The 24,973-nt window shown below is 41.6% G+C and overlaps 1 protein-coding gene and 1 pseudogene across 1 annotated transcript in view; both read left to right on the forward strand.

Annotated features, from left to right (window-relative positions):
* The window catches only part of JAK1 (Janus kinase 1), a 237,098-nt gene that overhangs the window by 76,425 nt on the left and 135,700 nt on the right, over window positions 1–24,973 (forward strand). The gene's annotated exons all lie outside the window — the stretch shown is intronic.
* LOC103224677 (solute carrier family 2, facilitated glucose transporter member 3 pseudogene) lies at window positions 8,207–11,390 on the forward strand (annotated as a pseudogene).

The following is a 24,973-nucleotide window of genomic DNA, read 5'->3' on the forward strand; positions in this document are numbered from 1 at the left end:
CATGGTGACTGACATTTGGCAAGTGCACAGTGTGGGCTGCTGCACCTCTCTCCACAGTTGTTACCAAGAATCATGTAGGAGAAAGACTTTGAGAACTGGGAGAGAAGTGAGCAAAATTAGGCTCAAAGGAGGTAGATAGGAAGATGCTGGAAAATTAGGTGGGGATTAACAGACATGAACAGAGTTTTAAAATTGTGGTGAAAAAATATATATAACATAAAATATGCCATTTTAACCAATCTTTTTTTTTTTTTTAATGAGACAGGGTCTTACTCTGTCACCCAGGCTGGAATATAATGGCGTGATCTTGGCTCACTGCAACCTCCACCTCCCAGGTTCAAGCAATTCTCCTGCCTCAGCCCCCTGAGTAGCTGGGATTACAGATGTGTGCCACCATGCCCAGCTAATTTTTGTATTTTTAGTAGAAACAGGGGTTTCACCACGTTGACCAGGCTGGTCTTGAACTCCTGACCTCAAGTGATCCGCTCGCCTCAGCCTCCCAAAGTGCTGGGATTACAGGCATTAGCCACTGTGCCCAGCCCCTTTTAACCACTTTTAAGTGTATATTTTAGTGGCATTAGTTACATTCACAATGTTGTGCAACCAGCAACATTACTTATTTCTAAATATTTCCATGACCTCAAACAAAAACTCTGTACTCATTAAGCAATAATTCTTCATTCCCCTCTCCTTTCAGTCCCTGGTAAACTCTAATCTACTTTTTGTCTCTATGAATTTACCTCTTCTAGATATATATTGTATGTAAGTGGAATTATACAATATTTGACCTTTGGTGTCTGGCTTATTTTACTTAGCATAATGTTCAGGATATATCCACATTGTAGCATATATCAGAACTTCATTCCTATTTATGACTGGGAAATATAATGTCCATATGCCACATTTTGTTCATTCATCTGTTGATAGACTTGGATTGCTTCACCTTTTGGCTGTTGAATAATGCTGTAATGAATATTAGCATTTTGAATCTCTCTTTTCAGTTCTTTTGAGTATGTATCTAAGAATGAAATTCCTGGGTCATATTCTATGTTTAACTTTTTGAACTGTTTTCCGTAGGGACCGCAGCATTTTGTGTTCTCACCAAAAGTGTATGAGGGTTCCAATTTCTCCACATCTTTGCCATCACTTGTTATATGTGTTTGTTTTGAAGCCATCATTGTAGGTGTGAAGTACTTATCTAATTACAGTTTTGAGTTGCATTTTCCTAATGACTAATGATGTCGAGCATTTTTTATGTGCTCATTGGGAGTTGTAATATCTATTCGAAAAATGTCTTTTCAAGTGCTTTGCCTGTCTTTAAATTGAGTTGTCTTTCTGTTGTTTAGTTGTAGGAGTTCCTTACGTATTTTGGATAGTCAATCCTCATCAAATATGCGATTTGTGAATATCTTTTTCATTTTGTGGGTTGCCTTCTCACTTTATTAATAATAGCCTTTGCTGGCCAAAAAATATGGTCTACCAATGCTGTTAAGAACTTTTATTCAGTGTTCTTTTTGCATTATTGTTGTACTCAGTTTATATTAAAGTTTTTAAATAATTTTGATGAAGTCCTATTTATTTATTTATTGTTGTTGTTGCTCATACTTTGGTATCATATCTTGGAATCCATTGCCAAATCCAAGGTCACCAAGATTTACCCCTATGTTTTCTTCTAAGAGTTTTATGGTTTTTGCTTTTATATTTAGATCATTGATCCATTTTGAGTTAAATTTTGTATATGGTGTGAGGTAGGGGCCCAACTTCATTTTTTTCCATGTGGAATCCAGTTGTACTAGCACCATCTTTTGAAGAGACTATACATTCCCCCATTGAATGGATTTGGTACCCTTGTCAAAAATCAATTGGCTATAAATGACAGGGTTTATTTCTGGACATCTAATTATATTCCACTGGTCTCTGTGTCTATTCTTATGCCAGTATCATACTGTTTTGATTTCTGTAGTTTCGTCAATTTTGAAATCAGAAATGTGAGTCCTCCAGCCTTGACTTTTTTTCCAAGATTGTTTTGGCTATTTCAGGTCCCTTGCAATCCCATATGCATTTTTTATTTTTTATTTTTTTGAGACTGAGTCTCACTCTGTTGCCCAGGCTGGAGTGCAGTGGCACAATCTTGGCTTTCTGCAACCTCCGCCTCCTGGGTTCAAGTGATTCTCATGCCTCAGCCTCCTGAGTAGCTTGGACTACAGGTGTGAGCCACCACGTTCAGCTAACTTTTTTATTTTTAGTAGTGATGGGGTTTCACAATGTTGGCCAGGCTGGTCTCGAACTCCTGACCTCTGGTGATCCACCTGCCCTTGGCCTCCCAAACTGCTGGGCTTATAGGTGTAAGCCAACGTGTTGGGCCACAATCACATATGAATTTGAGGATAGGCTTTTTCCATTATGCAAAAAAGCTGTTGGGATTTTATAGGGATTGTGTTGAATCTGTACATTGTTTTGGGTATTGTCATCTTAACAAATACTAAGTCTTCCAGTTTATGAATGTGGGTATCTTTTCATTTATTTATATCTTCATTAATCTCTTTCAGTAATGTTTTTATAGTTTTCAGTGTATAATATTCCACTTCCTTGGATAAATTTATTCCTAAGTATCTTATACTTTTTGATGCTATTGTAATGCAAATATAATTGCTTTATTTCCTTTTCAAATATCCACTGCTGATGTATAGGCAACTGATTTTTGTGTGTTGATCTTGTAACCTGCAACTTTGCTGAATTCATTATTAGCTCAAGTAGGTTTCTTGTAGATTCTTTGGTCATGGAGATACAGTTTTACTTCTTTCTTTGTCATTTGGATGCTCTTTCTTTCTGCTTTTTGTCAACTTGCTCTGGATAGAATTTTCAGTAGGATGTTGAATAGCAGTTTTGAATGCAGGCATCTGCATTCCTGGTGATCAAACTAATTAAATTAAAATAAATGTAATTATTTAGTTTGAGATGATTAGATTTAAATGGCTAGGTTAGGGCCTTAATCCAGTATGATTGGTGTCCGTATAAGAAGAAGAGATATCAGAGTGTGCATGCACAGAAGTATGACCATGTGAAGAGGTAGCAAGAGAGCAACAATCTACAAGCCAAGGAAAGAGGCCACAGAGGAAACCAATCCCGCCAGCATCTTGATCTTGGACTTCCAGCTTCCAGAACTGTGAGAAAATATATTTCTGTTGTTCAAGCCACTCAGTCTGTTAAATTTTGTTATGGTAGCCCTAGCAAACTAATACAAACCTCTCTAGTGGTTTTTTCATTTCAGTTATTCTACTACTTTTCTGTTCCAAAACTTCTATTTGGTTCCTTTTCATAATTTCTATCTTTGTATTGGTATTCTCATTTTGTTTAAACACTATTTTCCTGATTTTCTTTAGTTTTATGTCTTCATTTTCCTTTAGCTCTTTGAACATATTTAAGACCATTGTTTTAAAGTTTTTGTCTAATAGGTTCAATATTTGGGCTTCCTCATGCATGGTTTTTGTCAGCTTCTTTTCTTTTCTTTTTTTTTTTTTTTTTTTTTTTTGAGACAGTCTCATTCTGTCGCCGAGGCTGGAATGCAGTGGTGCAATCTCGGGTCACTGCAACCTCCACCTCCCAGGTTCGAGCAATTCTCCTGCCTCAGCCTTCCAAGTAGCTGGGACTACAGGCGCATGCCACCACTCCCGGCTACTTTTTTGTATTTTAGTAGAGATGGGGTTTTACCGTGTTGCCCAGGCTGGTTTCGAACTCCTGAGCTCAGGAAATCCGCCTGTCTCTGCCTGCCAAAGTGCTGGGATTACAGGCGTGAGGAACCGTGCCTGACCCATATTTTCTTTTATTGAAGTATATGTTCCTGTTTCTTTGTGTACCTTCTTGTGATTTTTTGTTTGTTTGTTTTTGAAAACTGGACTTCTGAATAGTATATTGTAGCAACTCTGAAAATAAGATTCTTCTCCTTCTTTGGGGTTTACTGTTTTATTTTATTTTATTGTGGTTGTTTTTGTTTTCATTGTTGAGGCCTGTAGTAGTCTTGTTCTAGTAACTTATCCTATTTTTGCAGAGACTTCTCTTTGTCATGGTCGCTGTGGTTGCTGAAGTCTCTGTGCCTTAGCTTGTATTCAGTGAGTGGGTTTTTTTTGTCTGTTTATTTGTTTGTTTTTTTTCGAGACATAGTTTTTGCTCTGTTGCCTAGGCTGGAGTGAACTGGCATGATGTCAGCTCATTGCAACCTCCCAGGTTCAAGCAATTCTGCCTCAGCCTTCTGTGTAGCTAAGATTGCAGCCACATGCCACCACGCCCAGCTAATTTTTGTATTTTTAGTAGAGATGGGGTTTCACCATGTTGTCCAGACTGGCCTCGAGCTCCTGACCTCAAGTGATCTCCTTGCCTCAGCCTCCCAAAGTATTGAGATTATAGGCGTGAGCCACCATGCCTGGCCTTCAGTGAGTGTTTTGACAGAATTTTACCTGAATGTCAAGAGCTAAAAAATGAAACAAACAAACAAACAAAAATACTTTTCTCAGTCTTTGCCTATTGGGTCTGTACTGGGGCCCTCCTTCAACACTTAGCCAGGCTTGCACTGAGGTTAGGAATCAACTGTGATGAAAGCTGAAGTTTTTATCACATCTTTTCTGACAAGCATCTTGCCCTGGGTCCATGCATGGCTTTCTAAATTCCCTGCATACACAGGTGCTTCTGCTTGTCCTACCTTCCCAAAGAAACTCTGTCCTCAAATTTTTTGCCTAAGCCTTAGGTGGTTTATCACATCTCTCAACTGTGACCTCTTGCCTCAGGCCTTGTTCTTCTACCTTATGATGATTCAAGCAATGCCTGCTGCTTTTCCAACCTGGGTTAGTTCAGAGTTACACAGAGGTGAGTATTTTGTGCCAGTCCTTCATGTACCCTCAGACAGTTTAAAAACGATCTACACAATAATTTGCAAATAAAGTCTGCTTTGCTCCCTCTCGAACCAGGGACCACACTCACATGCTGGCAGTATGGGCTTCTGTCTTCAGGACCATTGCAAGGTAAGGTGTGGAGTAAGAGCAAATAAAAATGCCACAAAACTTTCCTACCATTTTTGAGTTTATTTTATTTATTTATTTTTCGAGACAGAGTCTCTCTTTGTCACCCAGGCTGGAGTGCAGTGGGATGATTTTGGCTCACTGCAACCTCTGCCTCCTGGTCTCAAGCAATCCTCCTGTCTCAGCCTCCCGAGTAGTTAGGATTACAGGAGTGTGCCACAATGCCTAGCTAATTTTTTCTATTTTTAGTAGAGATGAGGTTTCACCATGTTGGCCAGGCTGGTCTCAAACTCCTGACCTCATGATCCGCCCACCTCAGCCTCCCAAAGTGCTGGTATTACAGGCGTGAGCCACCATGCCCAGTCTTATCTCTATATTATATATATGTTATATATATATTAATTATATATATTATATATACACATATATACATATATAATATATACACGTATATATATAATATACATATATATATATTTATCTTAGTTAGGGATTCACTCTGTCACCCAGGCTTCAGTGCAGTGTCAAGATCATAGTTCACTGCAGCCTTGAATTCCCAGGCTCAAATGATCCTCCCACTTCAGCCTCCCCAGTAGCTGGGACTACAGGCATGCACCACCAGGCCTGGCTAATATTTATTTTTTTATTTTTTGTAGAGACAGGGTCTCACTGTGTTTCCCAGGCTAGTCTGAAACTCCTGGGCTGAAGAGATCCTCTTGTCTTGACCTCCCAAAATGCTGGGATTACAGGCGTGAGCCACTGCAACTGGCCCATTTTTTATTTTTCTTAATTCAGCATCCATTTGGTTGCTGTAAGCCTCTGACTTTTTTCCAGAGTCTGACAAAGTTAATTCTTACAGATTCTGCTCGTTTTTTGAGTTTCTATGGAGGGACAGGAGCTTGGGGCTGCCTACTCTGCCATTTTGCTGACCTAAGTAGGGTTTGAAATCTTAAAATTAGGATATAAGGTAGGTTTTTCCCCCTTTATTTATTTATTTATTTATTATTTTGAGATGGAGTCTGGCTCTGTCGTCCAGGCTGGAGTGCAGTGGTGCGATCTGGGCTCACTGCAAGCTCCACCTCCTGAGTTCACGCCATTCTCCTGCCTCAGCCTCCCGAGTAGGTGGGACTACAGGCGCTCGCCACCATGCCCGGGTAATTTTTTGTATTTTTTAACAAAGACGGGGTTTCACCGTGTTAGCCAGGATGGTCTCGATCTCCTGACCTCGTGATCCGCCCGCCTCGGCCTCCCAAAGTGCTGGGATTACAGGCATGAGCCACCGCACCCGGCCTTCCCCCTTATTTTTAAAAATAAAGTGTTGCAAATAATTAAATGGTTAAATGCATGAACTTTGGAGACAGATGGTCTGAATTTTAATCCTGCCTTTGCCACCAAAAAGTTTGTAGTAAGTGAGTTATTTAATCTCCAAACTTCAATTTCTCATCTGTAAAGTAGGAATATGGGAAGGGCTAATTAGGATCATTTATTGTAAAATCAGTAGTGTGCAGTAAATGTTTGACAAGCAGCTCTCAGAAGGGATGGGACTGAAAACCCTGATTTTTAGTGTTTGCCAGTTTCCATGATGTAAATACTCCTGACATGGCTGAATTTAAGATGCCAGTGTAAAATCTTCTAATGCAGGCAGGCTTGTGAAAACACACACATAATTGACTCTCACGAACCAGGGAAGGCCAACTCTACCATATCACTTTCTTAAAAAGTATGAGGTACACAGGCTGGGCACAGTGGTTCACACCTGTAATCCCAGCACTTTGGGAGGCCGAGGTGGGCAGATCACGAGGTCAGGAGATCGAGACCATGCTGGCTAACACGGTGAAACCCCGTCTCTGTTAAAAAATACAAAAAATTAGCCAGGCGTGGTGGCGGGCGCCTGTAGTCCCAGCTACTCGGGAGGCTGAGGCAGGAGAATGGCATGAACCTGGGAGGCAGAGCTTGCAGTGAGCTGAGATCACGCCACTGCACTCCCGACTGGGAGAGAGAGCAAGACTCCATCTCACACACACACAAAAAAGTATGAGGTACACAATAAGTGATCAATCAATAAATATTATCATCTTCAATTGCTTTGAACAAAATGAATAAAATAAGAATGGTTTCTGAAAAGTCAAGATACAGCATCTCCCTCCATATTGCCCTATGTTATAAAATACTTTATACTCTAGGTACTTGGAAATGTTATTTCCAGATAGTCCATCTTCTGTGAGAACCACGTTTCATATCCTCTTTCTATCTTTAGATCTTGCATCATTGTTTACAGCGAACACAATCACAGAGAGAATAGTCATTGTCCACAAGTCTGCCTGAAACTGACCACACTTGAAAGGACTTGCTCCTAATTGACTAATCTATTAACTTTGCAGGCTGCACAAAAACTTACAGGCATCATCCTGCCTTGGCTTCTGGTTGCCAAAGTGTTCTGCCTGATACCAACTCTGTCAGCAGTCACCAACTAGCCATGCTTTTCCCTTGGAGGCACATGTAGATTGCCTAACTACCCTCACCAGGCAAACAATTCTGCATATGTCATGTCCTCTGCTTTTCTTTTCAGATCCAGCCTTAGTCAAGCTTGTGAAGCAATGACTGTCTTAATTGGTCCCCTGGGTACCCAGACCTAATCCTTTACCAAGTCACTAGTTATCCCGTGTTCCCTATCTGTCTATCCATCCATCCTTCATCCTCATCCAATACTTACAGAATGCCTACAGCTGCAAATACAAGGATGACTGCTTGGTTCCTGCTGTCCATAAACTCACAGCCTGGGATAAGGTAGGGTAGAGTGAATAGATATGCAAGCAAAATAGAATGGAGTGTGATAAGGGGAAGTAGGAAAGTACATGCAAAGTACTCTGGGAAACTAAAGGAGGAATTCTGCCTACCTTGAGGAACTAAGGGAAGTTTTCATGGAGTGCGTGCAGGTAACCTTAGGGTAAGATTGGCTGGGAACCAAATTGTGCTAGACATTGTGCACCTGACTGTGGCATTGGCTTCTTCAGCAACAGGGAGCCTTTCTTTCTTTTTGTTATTTCCCTGCATCTTACAAGGTTAAGGCCTTGGTCCCTGCTAATAATAAAATAATAACCAACTTTATAAAGAGCTTGCAATGTGCCAGATACTGTACTAAGTGCTTTATATTCTTTTTTGGGGGGAGAGGGGTTGGGCAGGGTCTCACTCTGTCACCCAGGCTGGAGGGCAGTGGCCCTCCAGCAATCATGGCTCACTGCAGCCTTGACCTCCTGGGCTCAAGCCTCCCATCTCAGCCTCCCGAGTAGCTGGGACTACAGTCATGCAACACCATGCCTGGCTAATTATTTTTTGTAGAGACAGGGTCTCTCTCTGTTTCCCAGGCTGGTCTTGAATAACACCTGGGCTCAAGTGATCTTCTTGCCTCAGCCCTCCAAAGTGCTGGGATTATAGACATGAGCCACTGCACCCAGCTTATTATTTAACTTAATCTTCACAACAACTTTAGAAGACAGAAAATAGGAGATGCTGTAATGGTAAGAGTTTTAGAGCGTTCCTGAGGACCTGGAGAAAACTTGCTGCCAAGAAGGAAATTTTGAAGGTTTCATTGGTTGAAAAAGGTGTCTCTGGAATCACACTCCTAGATCTTTCTTAAAGACTTGAAAAGAATTCGATTAGGGGCCAGGCACAGTGGCTTACACCTGTAATCCCAGCACTTTGGGAGGCCGAGGTGGGTGAGTCACCTGAAGTCAGGAGTTCAAGACCAGCCTGGCCAACATCGTGAAACCCCATCTCTACTACAAATACAAAAAATTAGCAGGGTGTAGTGGTGCACACCTGTAATGCCAGCTACTTGGGAGGCTGAGGCAGGAGAATTGCTTGAACCCAGGAGACAGAGGTTGCAGTGAGCTGAGATCACACCATTGCACTGCAGCCTGAGCAACAAGAGTGAAACTCTGTCTCGGAAAAAAAAAAAAAAGAATTAGATTAAGGCCATGGGGGACACAGAAGGTCACTCCATCTCTGATCTTCGCCATCACAATTGCTACAATTGGCTCTTTCCAGTTTGGCTATATCACTGGGATCATCAGTGCTCCTGAGACTATCGTAAGGGAATTTGTCAACACTTTGAAGGATAAGGCAAATACCCCTCCCTCTGAGATGTTGCGCTTGTCCCTCTGGTCCTTGTCTTTGGCCATATTCTCCATTGGTGGTATGATTGGCTGCTCTTCCGTTGGACTCTTTGTCAACAGCTTTGACAGGCATAATTCAATGCTTACCATCAATCTGTTGGCTGTCACTGGCGGCTGCCTTATGCGATTGTGTAAAGTAGCTGAGTTGGTTGAAATGCTGATCCTGGCCCACTTGGTTATTGGCCTCTTCTGCAGACTCTGCACAGGTTTTGTGCCCATGTACATTGGAGAGATCTCGCCTACTACCCTGCGAGGTGTCTTTGGCACTCTCAACCAGCTGGGTATTGTTGTTGGAATTCTGGTGACCCAGATCTTTGGTCTGAAATTCATCCTGGCATCTGAAGAGCTATGGCCCATGCTATTAGGCTTTCCCATCTCTCCTGCTATGCTATAAAGTGCAGCCCTTCCATTTTGCCCTGAAAGTACCAGATTCTTGCTCATTAACAGAAAAGAAGAGGAGAATGCTAAGGAGATCCTCCAATGGTTGTGGGGCACCCAGGATGTATCCCAAGACATCCAGGAGATGAAAGATGAGAGTGCAAGGATAGCACAAGAAAAGCAAGTCACTATGCTGTAGCTCTTTAGAGTATCCAGCTACCGACAGCCCATCATCATTTCCATCATGCTCCAGCTCTCTCAGCTGGAATCAGTGCTGTGTTCTATTACTCAACAGGAATCTTCAAGGGTGCAGGTGTTCAACAGCCTATCTGTGTCACCATCGGTGTGGTGTGGTTAATACTATCTTTACTGTAGTTTCCCTATTTTTGGTGGAAAGGGCAGGAAGAAGGACTCTACATATGATAGGCCTTGGAGGGATGGCTTTTTGTTCCATCCTCATGACTGTTTGTTATTAAAGGATGAGTATAATGGGATAAGCTTTGTCTGTATTGGTGCTATCTTGGTCTTTGTGGCCTTCTTTGAAATTGGGCAAGGCCCCATTGCCTGGTTTATTGTGGCTGAACTCTTCAGCCAGGGCCCTGGCCCAGCTGTGACGGCAGTGGCCAGCTGCTGCAACCAGACCTCCAACTTCCTAGTCGGATTGCTCTTCCCTTCTGCTGCTTACTATTTAGGAGCCTACGTTTTTATTATCTTCACCGACTTCCTCATTACCTTCTTGATCTTTACTTTCTTCAAAGTCCCTGATACGTGTTACAGGACTTTTGAGGATATCACACAGGCCTTTGAAGGGAGGGCACACGACGCAAATAGATCTGGAAGAACTGCGTTGTGGAGATGAACAGTATCCAGCCTGCTAAGGAGACCACCACCAATGTCTAAGTCATGCCTCCTTCCACCTCCCTCCCAGCAAGGGAAAGCCACCTCTCCCTGAAAGAGGGAGAGACCTCATCAGGATGAACCCAGGGCTGCTTCTGAATGCTGCGACTTGATTCCTTTCTCCCTCAACAAGGCTGGAGCTTGTTGGATTTTCAATGGCTTTTAAAATATTTCATTTCTTGAACATTCATTTCTGCATAGGAAAGACCAAGTGAACCTACCTTCATTTCAGGAGGGATTGACCACTTGGGATATGACAACTTTGCCAGCTCTTCTCCCTTGGGTTCTAATATTGCCCACTAGGGGATATAGGGGAGGAAAAGTAAGATGCAGTTCTCCCAACCTCAGACTTACCAGGAAGCAGATACACACACATTGTGGAAGGCAGAGAGGGCTTATGTAAGAGCACCTTTCTCACTTTCATACAGCTGTACACAGCAAATCACTTTAGTTTTATTTATTTTTACCTTCTGGTTTAATTACATAAATATTATGCCCAATAATGAAAACATGAGGAAATTGAAGTTAAAATAAAGTGTTTAAAAGAGGTTATAGAGTAGAAGATTTGATGCTGGAGAAGTTAAGGTGCAATAAGAAGAATTTAGGGAGAAATGCAGTTAATTATTGGAGGGTAAATGATGTGGTGCCTGAGGTCTGCATGTTACCTCTTAACAATTTCTGTCCTTCAGACGGAAACTCTTAAATTTAATTTCTCAGAAAAGTCATATGCCTATATGGTAAAGCTACTGATATCTTTTGGAACTTTCTTCTTTAAAATTATAGTTTATACGTAGTATTACTTGAAATCCAGGATTATTAACTAAGATGGGCATTGTAGTTAATTGTGGTTGATGGGTTCTAATTTTGGATGGAGTCCAGGGAAGGGAAAGTTATTTATAGAAAGCCTGTTCCTTCTCACTGGACCAAACAACTCCTTCCCCTTGCAGTAGACTCATTACTTTTTAAGTAACCCCACCACCCATCTGGTGGGAGAGCCATCCCAATGAGAAACCTAAAATAATTGGTTCTTGGTAGAGGTTCATTATTTCTCCATTTTGTTCTTTAGGAGATTTTAGGTGTTGATTTTTGTTTTACTTTAACCCATACCTTTAAAGGAATTCCAAAAAGAATGTTTATAGCTTACTTGGAATTTGTAACCTCAGCTCTGGGACAAGATTTTTTTTCTGAACGATTATTATCTAGCATGTGCTGTTGCTTCAGGGTCACAGCATGTTTGTCTATGTCTGTTACCATGCCACCATGGTCCTGTGCCGAGTGCCCTTAGGGGGATTGAATCTTTCCAATAGGCCATGTGTGAGATAGTAAGAGTCAGTGTGCAGTGTAGCCCATACTTGACAGTATGAATGTATGTGCACTGTCATTTTGCTCTGGATGGAAGTAGGTTATTGTGGACTTATTTCCTCTGTGTTTGTTCCTACAGCCCTCTTTTTCATATGTTGCTCAATGTCCCTTTCCCTTCTTGGTGCTTACACATCTCAGACCCTTTAGCCAAACGCTTGCCAATAACAGTATTTTGGTTCTCAGTTCTCACTGTTTCCTCTGGTTATTGAGACTTTGAATAAAAATGCACATAGCTATGCAGTGGGGTTTAGCTGGAAAAGGTGACCTTCTTCCAACTTCACCTCTACTTCTGGCTCCTCAAACAGTGGGTGCACAGTAAGGCAGGGAAGTTGTTTTCCCATTTCTCACTGACCAGATTGTGAATATTTCCATATGGATTTTCTATTATTAATGTTACTCTGGTTCTTTGTGTTAAGATAAAAATTCTGAATGTACACGTAATAAAAGACAGAAAATATTATCACTTCCATTTTACAGATTAAAAACCTGAGATTTAAAGTAGTAATGTACTACTCACAGCCACACAACTAGGATGAAGCAGAGCTAAAACTCAGCTCTCATTCACTGCCAAGCCTGTGGTCTTAGAGACATAAGCCAGCAGGACTTGGTGTCATTAAGGGACTGGGGAGAATGGTTCCATTCCCCCAAACCCTCCCCCAAAGAACTTCCTTGTATTTTATAATGGTCACACCTTCAACCCTTTTACCTCCTACCTGGGCTGACTGCAATAATCTGAAAGGGCCCTGTTTGAGGGGCAATGATAGTTACTGTGCAGAAGGGCTTCAAAGAATATGGATGGTGGTGCCAATTTACCCAATTTACCTCCTGGACTGTGGCTGCTGCTGCGTGAGTTGGGTTAATGGTTAATCTGCTCTTGTGTGAGTCAGCTAATGCCCCTCCCAAATCATGTAATGCGTTAACCCAATTAAAAGACACCTGCCCAACTAATCTGAATGTCAGACCTGAGTGTCAGCTCCCATTTTACACTCTGTAAAAGGGAGGAGGATTTTAACTTAACACTTGAAATCTTCAAAGAATGCAATTGATCTTCTTTTCAGCCAACAGAAAGACTGCTTCCTTGGTTGTGTGTGTGTGTGTGTGTGTGTGTGTGTGTGTGTGTTATTTAACTTAGTGTTGACTTCAACTCTGTAGAATTGTATATGTACATGTAAGTAACTGGAAGCTCAGAAAGGTGAAGCCACTTGTTCAAGTCCATGGAGTCAATTTTCTTTTTCCAACTCCAGGACACTAACTGGAGTTGTGGGAGTTGGGGCGGTTTGTTTAGTTTGCATCCTAGTGGATAACTGCTCTTCTTAGTGATGATGAGAATTTGAATATCTCTAAAGGGATGTTATTATCCTGGAAGTGTGAGACAGTGAAAAGAACAGGAGCTTTGAAGCTGGGTGTGCCCTGTTAAAACTTCAGCTCCTGCCTATAATAGTGTAAACACTGGCAAATCACCTAATCTCACCTCAAAAGGTGATTGTGAGAATGAAAGCAGATGGCTGGGAGGTAAGGGTACTTAAATACACATTAGTCCTTTCCAGCTCCTCATTGCTGGAATTCGAGTGGATATCTCCAGCCATCTCAAGCAAATTGGTTAAATACTCAGTGCATTCTTAGAGATATTTTAATGTATTTTAATTAAAACACCTGCCACGTGACATTTTTAGGAAAATTTAGGGAAGGTCCTGTGAAACTAGGCAAATCATAAAGTTCCCATAGGTTGAGACTCAACACACCAATCAGTGAGGCCCATTTGACCCAGGGGGCACTGGGCCAGGTGCCATGAGCGTTCCAGGGATGAAGGGAAAAGCCTGCCGTACTGGAACTGCAAAAATTCTGGTCAGGGAGGTAAAGCACAAACAGAAGGAAAGACAAACAGCAATAGAAGGCATTCAAGGACACATTTCCAAGGAGTGATGTAGGCAATAAATACTGTATGAATTCAGGACAGAGAGAGAGATCACTTAGAAAGGCCCAAAAAACCCTTCCTGACTCATTTCCTGTACTTTCCTTCTGTCCCTTCATAGACCTGTGGGTTTGTCTTAGAGTTACCGGGGCACTTATCTCTCTGTAACAAGGTGGAGAAAATATTGCCATTGCTTTACAGCTGGTGCCAGATTTCTTCCTGAAAATAGAAGCATCTAGGCTTGGAAAAGATCAGTTGGAAAATTAGGTGTAATCGAATAAATAGGTTGGAACACGCTTGAGGTAGAAAATTGAGACCAAGGATCCAGCTGTTAGAGGAGGGTCAACTTGCTGTGCATACTGCAGGGAGGTTTTGGAAATTCTGAGCGGCAAAATGGAGATGAGATGAATGGTGATGGAGAACACAAGGGCAAAAGGAGGGAGGGCAGAGGGAAAATGGAGACAGCAGCCATCGGGGCAGCAGAGCTGTGATTACTACCTACCTACATCTTCAGGGATGGCTGCCAAACCCACGGAGCCTTGTGTGAGTGCCTTCATTGTAACATGGTGCAAACAGAGTAGAATGAGGAGGCAGAAGTGGCCCTCCAGAAGTTACCTCGCTCTTGAAAGGGCTTTACACTTCCATAGCTCAGGCAATGTGTTGAGAGTTCAAACCAAGTTTACCCAGATCTTTCAGCAACAAAAGGGCCTCATCTGACTTCTGAGTTTTATTTCCAAGTCTTTTCTCTTTCCTTCTTGATCTTTCCCTCCCCTCAAAAGCTTACTTAGTACAGTGTCTGAGGTATAGCAGATGCTCTATAAGTATCTGTCATGCTGAATCAAATATAAATATTGTATTATACATGGTTTCTGCTGTCGTGGTACCTAACATTGAGGGAAGACAATACACACGCGTTTCAGACACAAAAATAAACCTAATCTTAACAATTCTGGGAAGGATATAAATGCCAGTTAAATAGACCTAACACTTTTCTGCCTGTTTGATTTTTCAGTGTCTTTCACGGTTCAGTTCATATTTCACAAGCCCCATAAAGTCTATCTGGATTTTCGGTGATGTTTCCTGTCTCTGAAATCTTATGACATTTATGTCTGTATCAGCCATTTGACTCTTGATTCTCTTTTTTTCAGATGGATGTCTTGTCTTTTCCTCTACACACTACAGGAAGAGTGACCACCCCTGCCAAGGGCCTAGGATAGTACCCTATACATGTAGCTGATCAGTTGATTGTTACTGATCATGCATCATGCTATCAAAAACTAACATGGTGCTTGGCACATACTTGTACTGAATAAGTATTTGCTGAATTGACTTGAAGCGTTAGATGCCATAGACCTCTGAGAATATATAATTTCTATGTATCACTCTCCTAGCAGAATAAGAGAAAATTAGAACTTGGGAAGAAGTCACATCTAATTCTCTTCTATTTGTATTTCATTTTATTTCTTCTTCTTCTTTTTTTTTTTTTTTTTTTTTTAAAGAAATGAGGTCTCACTCTGTCGCCCATTCTGGGGTGCAGTAGCATGATCATAGCTCACTACAGCCTCAAACTCCTGGGGTCAAGCAATTCTTCTACCTCGGCTTCCAAGTAGTTGGAGCTATAGCTGCACACCATTGTGCATGGCTAATTTTTATTCATTTACTTTTTATAGAGAGGAAGTCTCACTATGTTGCCCAGGCTAGTCTTAAACTCCTCAAGTGATCCTCCTGCCTTGGCCTTCCAAAGTGCTGGGATTAGCGGCAGCGGCCACTGTGCCTGGCTAATTCTTGTTCAGTTACAATTTATTTTCCTATTGCTTTTTGGAATGTAATTTAAACTTTACACTTCAGTTATCCCATTTGTCAAATGCATACATGATTTTGTGGCCAATAACTTGTACGTGGACACAGTAAAGTTAAAAAAATAAAGATGCACAGGATTTTGATGCTGATAGGCATCATAAAATAATGTGATCCAAACTAAGGAGATATCTGAGCAGAGACATTAAAAAGACTGCCCTAAGTTTTTTAAAAATCTATAAAAGAGCTCATCCAGCATACAAGCATCCTGCTTTCTGATCCAGCGGTCTTTCCAGCACCCCAGGCTTGGTTGTCAGAATAGCATTTGCTCATAAGGTGTTTTAATTATTAATACAGTATACTAAATCCCAGGAGTAGAATAAGCCTCATTATCATGGTTAGTAAGTCAGCCCAAAGCAATCTGATATTCCTGTAAAACTGAATGGATTTTAAAGTAAAATATCCTTGGGCTCACTGGCCTCAGAGGGGGACATCATCTCATTTACCTATTTTTCAAAAACCCCATAAACGAGTGTTTGATATGGACATTCATTATGTCTTAAGCTTTATTGATTCTGTTATGTTGCTATTAATTATAGGAACCACAAAAGCCTTCAATTAGATTTAGATTAAAGCTATAATAAATAAGATTAGTAACACTTATTCTGCTCTGTATGTTAAGTGTTTTTATAACAAACTAATGTTTATCTTTCTGGACATTACTATATTGATATCCTGTACAATAATTAAATCAGATTTTTTGAGTTGTTTTAGGCAAAAAGATTTGAGTGGTTTTTTTGTTTGTTTGTTTTATTTTTGAGATGTAGTCTTGCTCTGTTGCCCAGGCTGGAGTGCAGTGGCGCGATCTCAGCTCACTGCAACCTCCGCCTCCTGGGTTCAAGTGATTCTCCTGCCTCAGCCTCCTGAGTAGCTGAGATTACAGGCACATGCCACCACACCCAGCTAATTTTTGTATTTTTAGTAGACACGGGGTTTCACCATGTTGGCCAGGATGGTCTCAATCTCTTGACCTTGTGATCTGTCCACCTCAGCCTACCATGCCCAGCCAAGTATATTTTAATAACTACTGATGTTAACTACCATCGTTAATCCTCATTATAATCCTACAAAGTGGACATTAGCATCATCCTTACTTACTGATGATGATGAAATTAAAGCTTATGGAAATTCAGTATCTTGCTCAAGATCCCACAGTAGGGAAGGCAGGATTAAATGAGATAACACATATGTACTTAGCACAGTGCCGGGCAGATAGTGTGTTCAATAAATGCAAGTAAGAGATTCAGCATGAAGTGAAAATAAGTTAAAAATAAGGGCCGGGTACAGTGGCTCATGCCTGTAATCCCAGCACTTTGGGAGGCCGAGGCATGCAGATCATGAGGTCAGGAGATCAAGACCATCCTGGCTAACACGGTGAAACCCCGTCTCTACTAAAAACACAAAAAATTAGCCAGGCGTGGTGGTGGGTGCCTGTAGTCCCAGCTACTTGGGAGGCTGAGGCAGGAGAATGGTGTGAACCTGGGGGGTGGAGCTTGCAGTGAGTCAAGATCATTCCCCAGAGCGAGACTCCATCTCAAAAAAAAAAAAAAAAAAAAAATGGCTGAGTGCAGTGGCTCATGCCTATACTTTGGGATGCTGAGACAGGAGGACTGCTTGAGCCCAGGGGTTCAAGACCAGCCTGGGCAACATAGCAAGTCCTCATCTCTACAAAAAATAAAACAAAATTTAGCTGGGCATGGTGGCATGCACTTGTAGTCATAGCTACTTGGGAGACTGAGGTGGGAGGATGGCCTGAGCCAGGAGGTCAAGGCTGGAGTGAGCTGTGGTTGTGCCACTACACTCCAACTTGGGTGACAGAGGGAGATCCTGTCTTAAAAAAAAAAAAAAAAAAAAGAAGCCATTGTGAGGATAATATAGAAAGTGCATGTTATAAGTTTCTATACGTCTGTATCCTGTATATGTAATAGATGTATGATTAAATTTTGATTCTGAACTTCTTAACAATCAGATCAAAGGGAGAAATACAATCAGCTATGTAAGTGATAAGGAACATTGCCCAAGAGAAGTATAGCTATTTCTGGAGCTCAGACTTAAGGGCACTCTTTCAAGACACAGGATCTAATACCCCAGCAAGGACCCTAGAGAATGAGGTAAACTTACCGTGGGGTGGCTCTTAGAAGCCTGGAAAAGGTGGTTGCTAAACCTTGGTAAAGTGGAGAAGCCCAAGTTGCCCTGGCAGAAAGTAGAGGAAAGATTAAAAGGCGGAGAGAAGGGGCATGTTAGGATGGAAATATCATGTAAGACCAGAAGACCCACTGAGGATTATGTTCCATGTGAGGCCCAAAGAACACACTATTCACTAAGACCATTCAGAATACACTGTTGGCCAAGCGCGGTGTCTCACGCCTGTAATCTCAGCACTTTGGGAGGCCCAGGTGGGCAGATCATGAGGTCAAGACCATCCTGGCTAACATGGTGAAACCCCATCTCTACTAAAAAATACAAAAAAAAGTAGCTGGGCTTGGTGGCGGGTGCCTGTAGTCCCAGCTACTTGGGAGGCTGAGGCAGGAGAATGACGTGAACCCAGGAGGTGGAGCTTGCAGTGAGCTGAGATCACACCACTGCACTCCAGTCTGGGTGACAGAGCGAGACTCCATCTTGGGGGGGGGAAAAAAAAAAGTAGAATACACTGTTAAGAGAGATATTGGCGTCACTAAGAAGTATAATAGTAGCCTCCTCTGCAGGGCATTGCTCAAAGTAGAAGAGTGATCCCAGAGCTGAGCTCCTTAACAGCCATGGGTATGATGGGGATTCTGGCCAAGGAATAGAGACCAATTGAAAGTGTGTAACTCCCAGAAGCCATGAGGTCACAATTACATAATAACCAAAAAGGTCAGAGGAGCAGCCAAGGTGGCATGATCTGCAGGAATTGCAAAGATGGTTAATAGTGCATAGTGTCCTTTAGGGGCAAATATGTAGCCAAAAAAGATGCTACATAAAATCTCAAAATGTGTGGGTCCATGACTGTGGAGTTCACATGTCAAATATAACACCACCCAGAGCAGCTGACTTCACAGAGTGTGGAAATGGCTTTGGAAAGGCACACCTGTAGTGATAGGAGGCAACCCTCTAATAGGCTGGGATGACATCCTGCAGGATATGCATTGAATCAGAGACCTCTATATGGCACTGTGTCCACAATAAAAAGAATAAATGGATCTAGGAACAAAGGGGTCAAAGTAGGCATGTTCCCACTTACCATCACTCCCAGTGACCCACTGGGAACTATCCTTCCAGTCCCCAAAACTCTGTGTTAATCAAGGGGTAAGGATCCTGGTCCCCAAACTCAGTGTACTCTTGCCAGGGGACATAACAAAGGTCCCATTGAATTACAAATTACTGCTGCCACCAGGGCACTTTGAATTCCTTGTCTCCAGGGACCAGCAGGAGAAAAGAGTCACCATCATGACAGGGGGAATCCATCCTCATCAGCCCGAGGAAGTGGATGGGGTTAGGGAGGAAGATGTGTGGAACCCAGATCTCCTTGGGCATTTCCTGGCACTCCCTTGACTCACTGGAATTAGGATTGGGTGTGTGTCGTGCTCCTGGCCTGAGAAGGGTATGACTACAAAGGGCTCAGATCCATGAGGAATGAAGATTTGGGTCACATCACCACATAACATCTCTCAATCAGCTATCAGGACTTGCCAAGGTGATAGCTAAGGGTGAGGGAAATGGACCGTGCAAAAGCGACAGGATGAGAACCAGGTTGGGCCTAAGAACTGGCCATAGTTTGTCCTATTAACCTATCACTTCTAAGCTTCCCTTCAGGAAGAGCAGTCCATGGACTTGTGGAGAGGCTGCTCCCAAGCACGCATGTAGAGGTGGATCTGTGCAGTCCAGTGTATGAAATGTGGCCACCATGAAAGTGCACTGCTCAGATCTCCTGCTGTGGGAGCATGACTGACTGACAGCCCCAACTGTTGTCTCTGCGCACACACCACTATGTTTGCACAGAGCTGGGCTTTCCATACCAATGACTGAGCATGGCAGGTATATGAAAGCTGGTCAGTTCTTTTGGGGTGCAGTGGTGCATGCCTATAGTTGTAGCTGCACAGGAGGCTAAGGCCGATCACCTGAGGCCAGGAGTTCAAGGCTGTAGTATACTACGATCACTCCTGTGAACAGCCACTCCACTCCAGCCCAGGCAATACAGTGAGATCCCTGATTCTAAAAGAAAAAAAAAAAAAGGCTATACAAAATTAGCTGGGCATGGTGGCACCTGCTTGTATCCCAGCTGCGTGAGGCTGAGGCAGGAGAATAGCCTGAATCTGGGAGGCAGAGGTTGCAGTGGGTGGAGATTGCACCATTGCACTCCAGCCTGGGCAACAAGGATGAAACTGTATCAGAAGAGAGAGAGAGAGAGAGAGAGAGAGAGAGAGAGAGAGAAGGAAGAAGAAGAAGAAGAAAGAAGAAGAAGAAGAAGGAGAAGGAGAAGGAGAAGGAGAAGGAGAAGGAAAGGGAGAGGAAGAGAGGAAGAAAGGAAGAAAGAAAGAAAATGCTGGCTAATTCCTGTGAGCAGTGGCTAGTTTGGCTCAAGGACTCTGGCCTAACCAGGGCCTTTTTGGAACTGTGCTATAGTCTTTGACTCTCTATTCCCATAATCTCCTTTTCCCTCTCTTCTTTCACAGATGTCAGAGCTGCAGCATGGTCTGGAGGCTTTCCATGCTTTCTTTCTTTTTTTTTTCTGCTTTCTCTCCCTTGATCCTTCACAGGCGTTTCCCCCAATACATCTCTTGCCTGGCTAATCCTTGTCTGATGAGTTTCCAGATGGACCTGAATTAAGTATGTTCCCCAGCTACCTGCTAACTAGTTAAAGGCAGATCCATATGCCATACTATGGTAGGGAGAGTTAGTTTATATATACCTTCTTATCTAACCTTCATAATCATTTACCGAGGTAAATGGGCTAGGTAGTATGATTCCAATTTTATTTATAAGGAAACAGGATTAATTTAGGAACTTGCCTGGGATATACACTAGTAAGTGGCAGAGCTGAGCTGAAATTTAAACTTACATTGGTATTACTCCAAAGTTACCTTAACTACTCATCTGTGGGGCAGTTAGACTGAGAGTGAAGTTGACATCTTATGAGAGTTGAAGTATCTGAGGAAGTAAAGTTGATGTTCTACAGAAGTTGGGGGAGGAAGTTCTCCAAATCAGAATCAAGTTTTTTCCTCAAGCAATGACTTTAGGATAATACCAAATATGTGATACCTATGTATTGAATCCATGACAGAGTTACCAAAGTTCTACTTTGGACAATTACCTGAAAATTTTTAGTCTAAAAAGATAATGTGGACATTTACAATTATATATTCATACATGATTCATTTGCTTTTCATCCTTTTTCTTTACTGAATTGTATCTTTAGCAAATATCTGTTGAACTTTTATTATATGTCATGCATGATACCTGTAAGGTAAAATATTATGTATATTCCCTTTCCTTCCGGTTACATTTAATCCGATTTTTTCTTACTGTCTGTCATTCTGAATAAGTATTTTAGACAGCCTACTGTTTGCATGGTACTAAGCAATAGAAAATGGCCTCCTTCCTGTAAGTCTAATCATTTCACCACCTCATTCAATGGGTTAGTGAGCATGTAGAGAAAGATCTGCTCCGTCAGCGTCAAAGTTTAGTTCAGCTGTAAGCTATAAGAGGTTCAACACTTGATTTTCCTTTTCCTTTTCCTTTTTTTTTTGCAAAGTGAGATGAGGGAAGGGATTGTTAAACAAAGGGTGAACATTTACTTAATACTATATTTTCAATAGAAAATGACAGTCTTGATTTAAAAAAATAGCAATTTTGACACTTCAGAACATCCACTGAAATCTTATATGGTTTAAATACTGAATGTGTAAAATATTTAGCTGCATAAAAGAGAATAAAAAAATAGAATGAACATGTATGTCTTCCTCCCCACTCTTTATATGCCTTAAATCTTTGTTTTCTTTCTTCTTTCTTTCCTTCTTTCCTTTCTTCCTTCCTTCCTTTCTTCCTTCCTTCCTTCCTTCTTTGGTCTTTCTTCTTCTTTTCTTTTTTTTTTGTTTTTTTGACAGAATCTTGTTCTGTTGTCCAGGCTGGAGTGCAGTGGCATAATCATGGCTCACTGTGGCCTCTACCTTCTGGGCTCAAGTAATCCTCCTGCCTCAGCCTTCTCAGTAGCTAGGGCTACAGGTGCATGCCACCAAGTCCAGCTGATTTTTAATTTTTTTATAGAGACTAGGGTCTTCCTATATTGCCCAGGCTGGTCTTGAACTCCTGGCCTCAAGCATTCCTCCCACCTTAACCTTCAAAAGTGCTGGAGTTACAGATGTAAGCCACCACACCCAGCCTATGCAAATAATTTTTGAACAATAAATATTAAATGGTTTTTTTTCTTTTGCAGACAGGGTCTCACTCTGTCACCCAGGCTGGAGTGCAGTGGTGGAATCGTAGCTCATGGCAGCTTTAACCTCCCAGGCTCAAGCAATCCTCCCACCTCAGCCTACTGAGTAGCTGGGACTACAGGCACAAGCCACCACACCGGGCTAATTTTTGTATTTTTTGCAGAGATGGAGTTTTGTCATGTTGCTCAGGCTGGTCTCAAACTCCTGAGCTCAAGTGGTCCACCCACCTTGACCTCCCAAAGTGCTGGGATTACAGGCATGAGCCACTGCATCCAGCCTAAACTGAATATTAAAACAACTGCTTTAGAACATAGTCACAGAAATGGGATTGAGTAAAATGGACTATATAATTTTAGATTAATTCATAGATTAATATTGGCAAGTTACTTTCTATGCAGTTTCCACAAATCTACACTGCCCTGAAAAACATACACCACATCAGGGCTAAAACAGTGGACATTACAATTTTTCAAATAGTTTGTACCTTTAATGTTTTAAAAATGTACCTTGTAGCTTTAATTTGAATTTTTACAATTATTAAAGAAGTTAATGATTTTCTATGTGTTTTCTCACTAGTTTCTATTTTTCTTTTAACATATCAATGTGCATGTGGAAGAGTAGATGGGGGAATACTATCTGTTTTTGTTCTTTGCCCACCATCTACTAGGGTCATAGTGTCTTCTGTCAATGTGTAATAATGAGATCTTTAATAAAGATAGCAATATTTTATCTGTCATACTTTTTTCTTTTTCTTTTTCTTTTTCTTTTTTTTTTTTGAGATAAGGTCTTGTTCTGTTGCCTAGGCTGCAGTACAGTGGCATGGTCATGGCTCACTGCAGCCTCAACTTCCCAGCCTCAATCGATCCTCCTGCCTCAGCCTCCTGAGTAGCTGGGACTATAGGTGCTTGCCATCACAATTGGCTGCTTTTTGCAGAGACACAGTTTCATCATATTGCCCAGGTTTCTCTGTCATACTTTTTTTTTTTTTTTGAGATGAAGTTTCACTCTGTTGCCCAGGCTGGAGTGCAGTGGCGTGATCTTGGCTCACTGCAACCTCTGCCTCTCAAGTTCAAGCGATTCTCCTGCCTCAACCTCCTGAGTAGCTGGGATTACAGGCACGTGCCACCATGCCTAGCTAATTTTTGTATTTTTAGTAGAGATGGGTTTCACTACGTTGGCCAGGCTGGTCTCGAACTCTTGACCTCAAGTCAGGCCTTCCAGAGTGCTGAGATTACAGGCATAAGCCACCGTGCTCGGCCTTATCTGTCATACTTTTGATATGCATTTTACGGCATGTTATTTGCCCTAAAAAACTATACATGCAGAATTTTTCCATTTTCTTTTACTCAACCATGTTGAATTGTTGTGGGTTTTTGTTTGTTTGCATTGTGATGTTCTCTGTGATTCCAAAGGTATCCCCTCTCCTTAAGGTTAGACAGGCAAAAACAGCAAATATCTGTTGTGTGCCAACTATGTGCCAGGCACTATTCCGTACTGCAAACACAGAAGTGAAATAAGACAGAAAAAGCTCCTAGTCACGAAAATTGTTGAAAACAAGTAAATTAATAAATAATTAGAATAATGTTAGACAGTGATACAGGTTAAGAAAACAATCAGGAGCAGTGGCTCACGCCTATAATCCCAGCACTTTTTGGGAGACCAAGGTGGGAGGATTGCTTGCATCCAGGAATTTGAGCCCTGGGCAACATACAGAGGCCCTGTCTCTACAAAAAATAAAATTAGCTGGGTGTGTGATGTTAATCTGTGTCTCCAGCTACTTGGGAGTCTTAGGTGGGAGGATCACTTGAGCCTGGGAGGTCAAGACTGCAGTGAGTTGTAACTGTGCCACTGCACTCCAAAACAAGACTCTGACTCAGAAAAAAAAATTATTTGCATGAAAAAGTTCATTCGTTATGAAGACTTGTGTAGAAACATTGAAATATGCTTACAAATTACAATTAAGTTTAAGGAACAGTTTACAAAGTGACATGTATGCCATGACTATATGAAAAATATGCCCCATGGAAAAAGATAATGGGAAGAAAATATATAATATGGTGACTGATTTACATCACGTTTGCAAGATTACAGTCTAGTTTTTCTCTAGATTCCAACTTTGGGAAAAAAATTTCATGACTTGTACAATGGGGTTTTAGTTTAGTTTAGTGTTGTTGGCAGACATCATTGTTTTCATCTAACATATCTTCCCATTGTTATCTAAGCAATAGCTTTTGCAGAGGAATAGACTGACAGGGACATGCTCTTTTGATAAAGATTTATGTGTGAAACTGTGTGTATGATTGACGGTTGGGCGGTTATTATTATTTTAGATAATTTTCTAATAAGAGGCTTCTACACTGCATTTGGTTTAATTAAATTTAGATGTATGTCACGGATTGCATGTTAGAAGGTTTATTTAAATTTAGATGCATGTCATGGATTGCATGTTAGAAGGAAATATTTGTATTCTTTTGTTTTACACTATTGTGTCTCTCCTATATATCATATGTATATCATATATCATGTCACTCTACTATATCATATGTATATATACATATATCATATCATATGTATATATCATATCATATGTATATAGACATATATCATATGTCACTCTACTATATATATGTCACTCTACTGAGTGACTTTTTGTTTTTTTTGAGATAGAGTCTCTCTGTCGCCCAGGCTGGAGTGCAGTGGTGTGCTTTCGGCTCACTGCAACCTCCGCCTCCCAGGTTCAAGTGGTTCTCGTGCCTCAGCCTCTCAAGTAGCTGGGATTACAGGTGCATGCCACGATGCCTGGCTAATTTTTGTATTTTTAGTAGAGACAGTTTTGCCATGTTGGCCAGGCTGGTCTTGAACTCCTGATCTCAGGTGATCCACCTGCCTTGGCCTCCCAAAGTGCTGGGACTGCAGGATTATAGGCATGAACCACTGTACCCAGCCCTTTTTGTTTTGTTTTGTTTT

This window comes from Chlorocebus sabaeus, chromosome 20 (genome assembly GCF_047675955.1).
Source record: "Chlorocebus sabaeus isolate Y175 chromosome 20, mChlSab1.0.hap1, whole genome shotgun sequence".
Classification (NCBI taxonomy): Eukaryota; Metazoa; Chordata; class Mammalia; order Primates; family Cercopithecidae; genus Chlorocebus; species Chlorocebus sabaeus.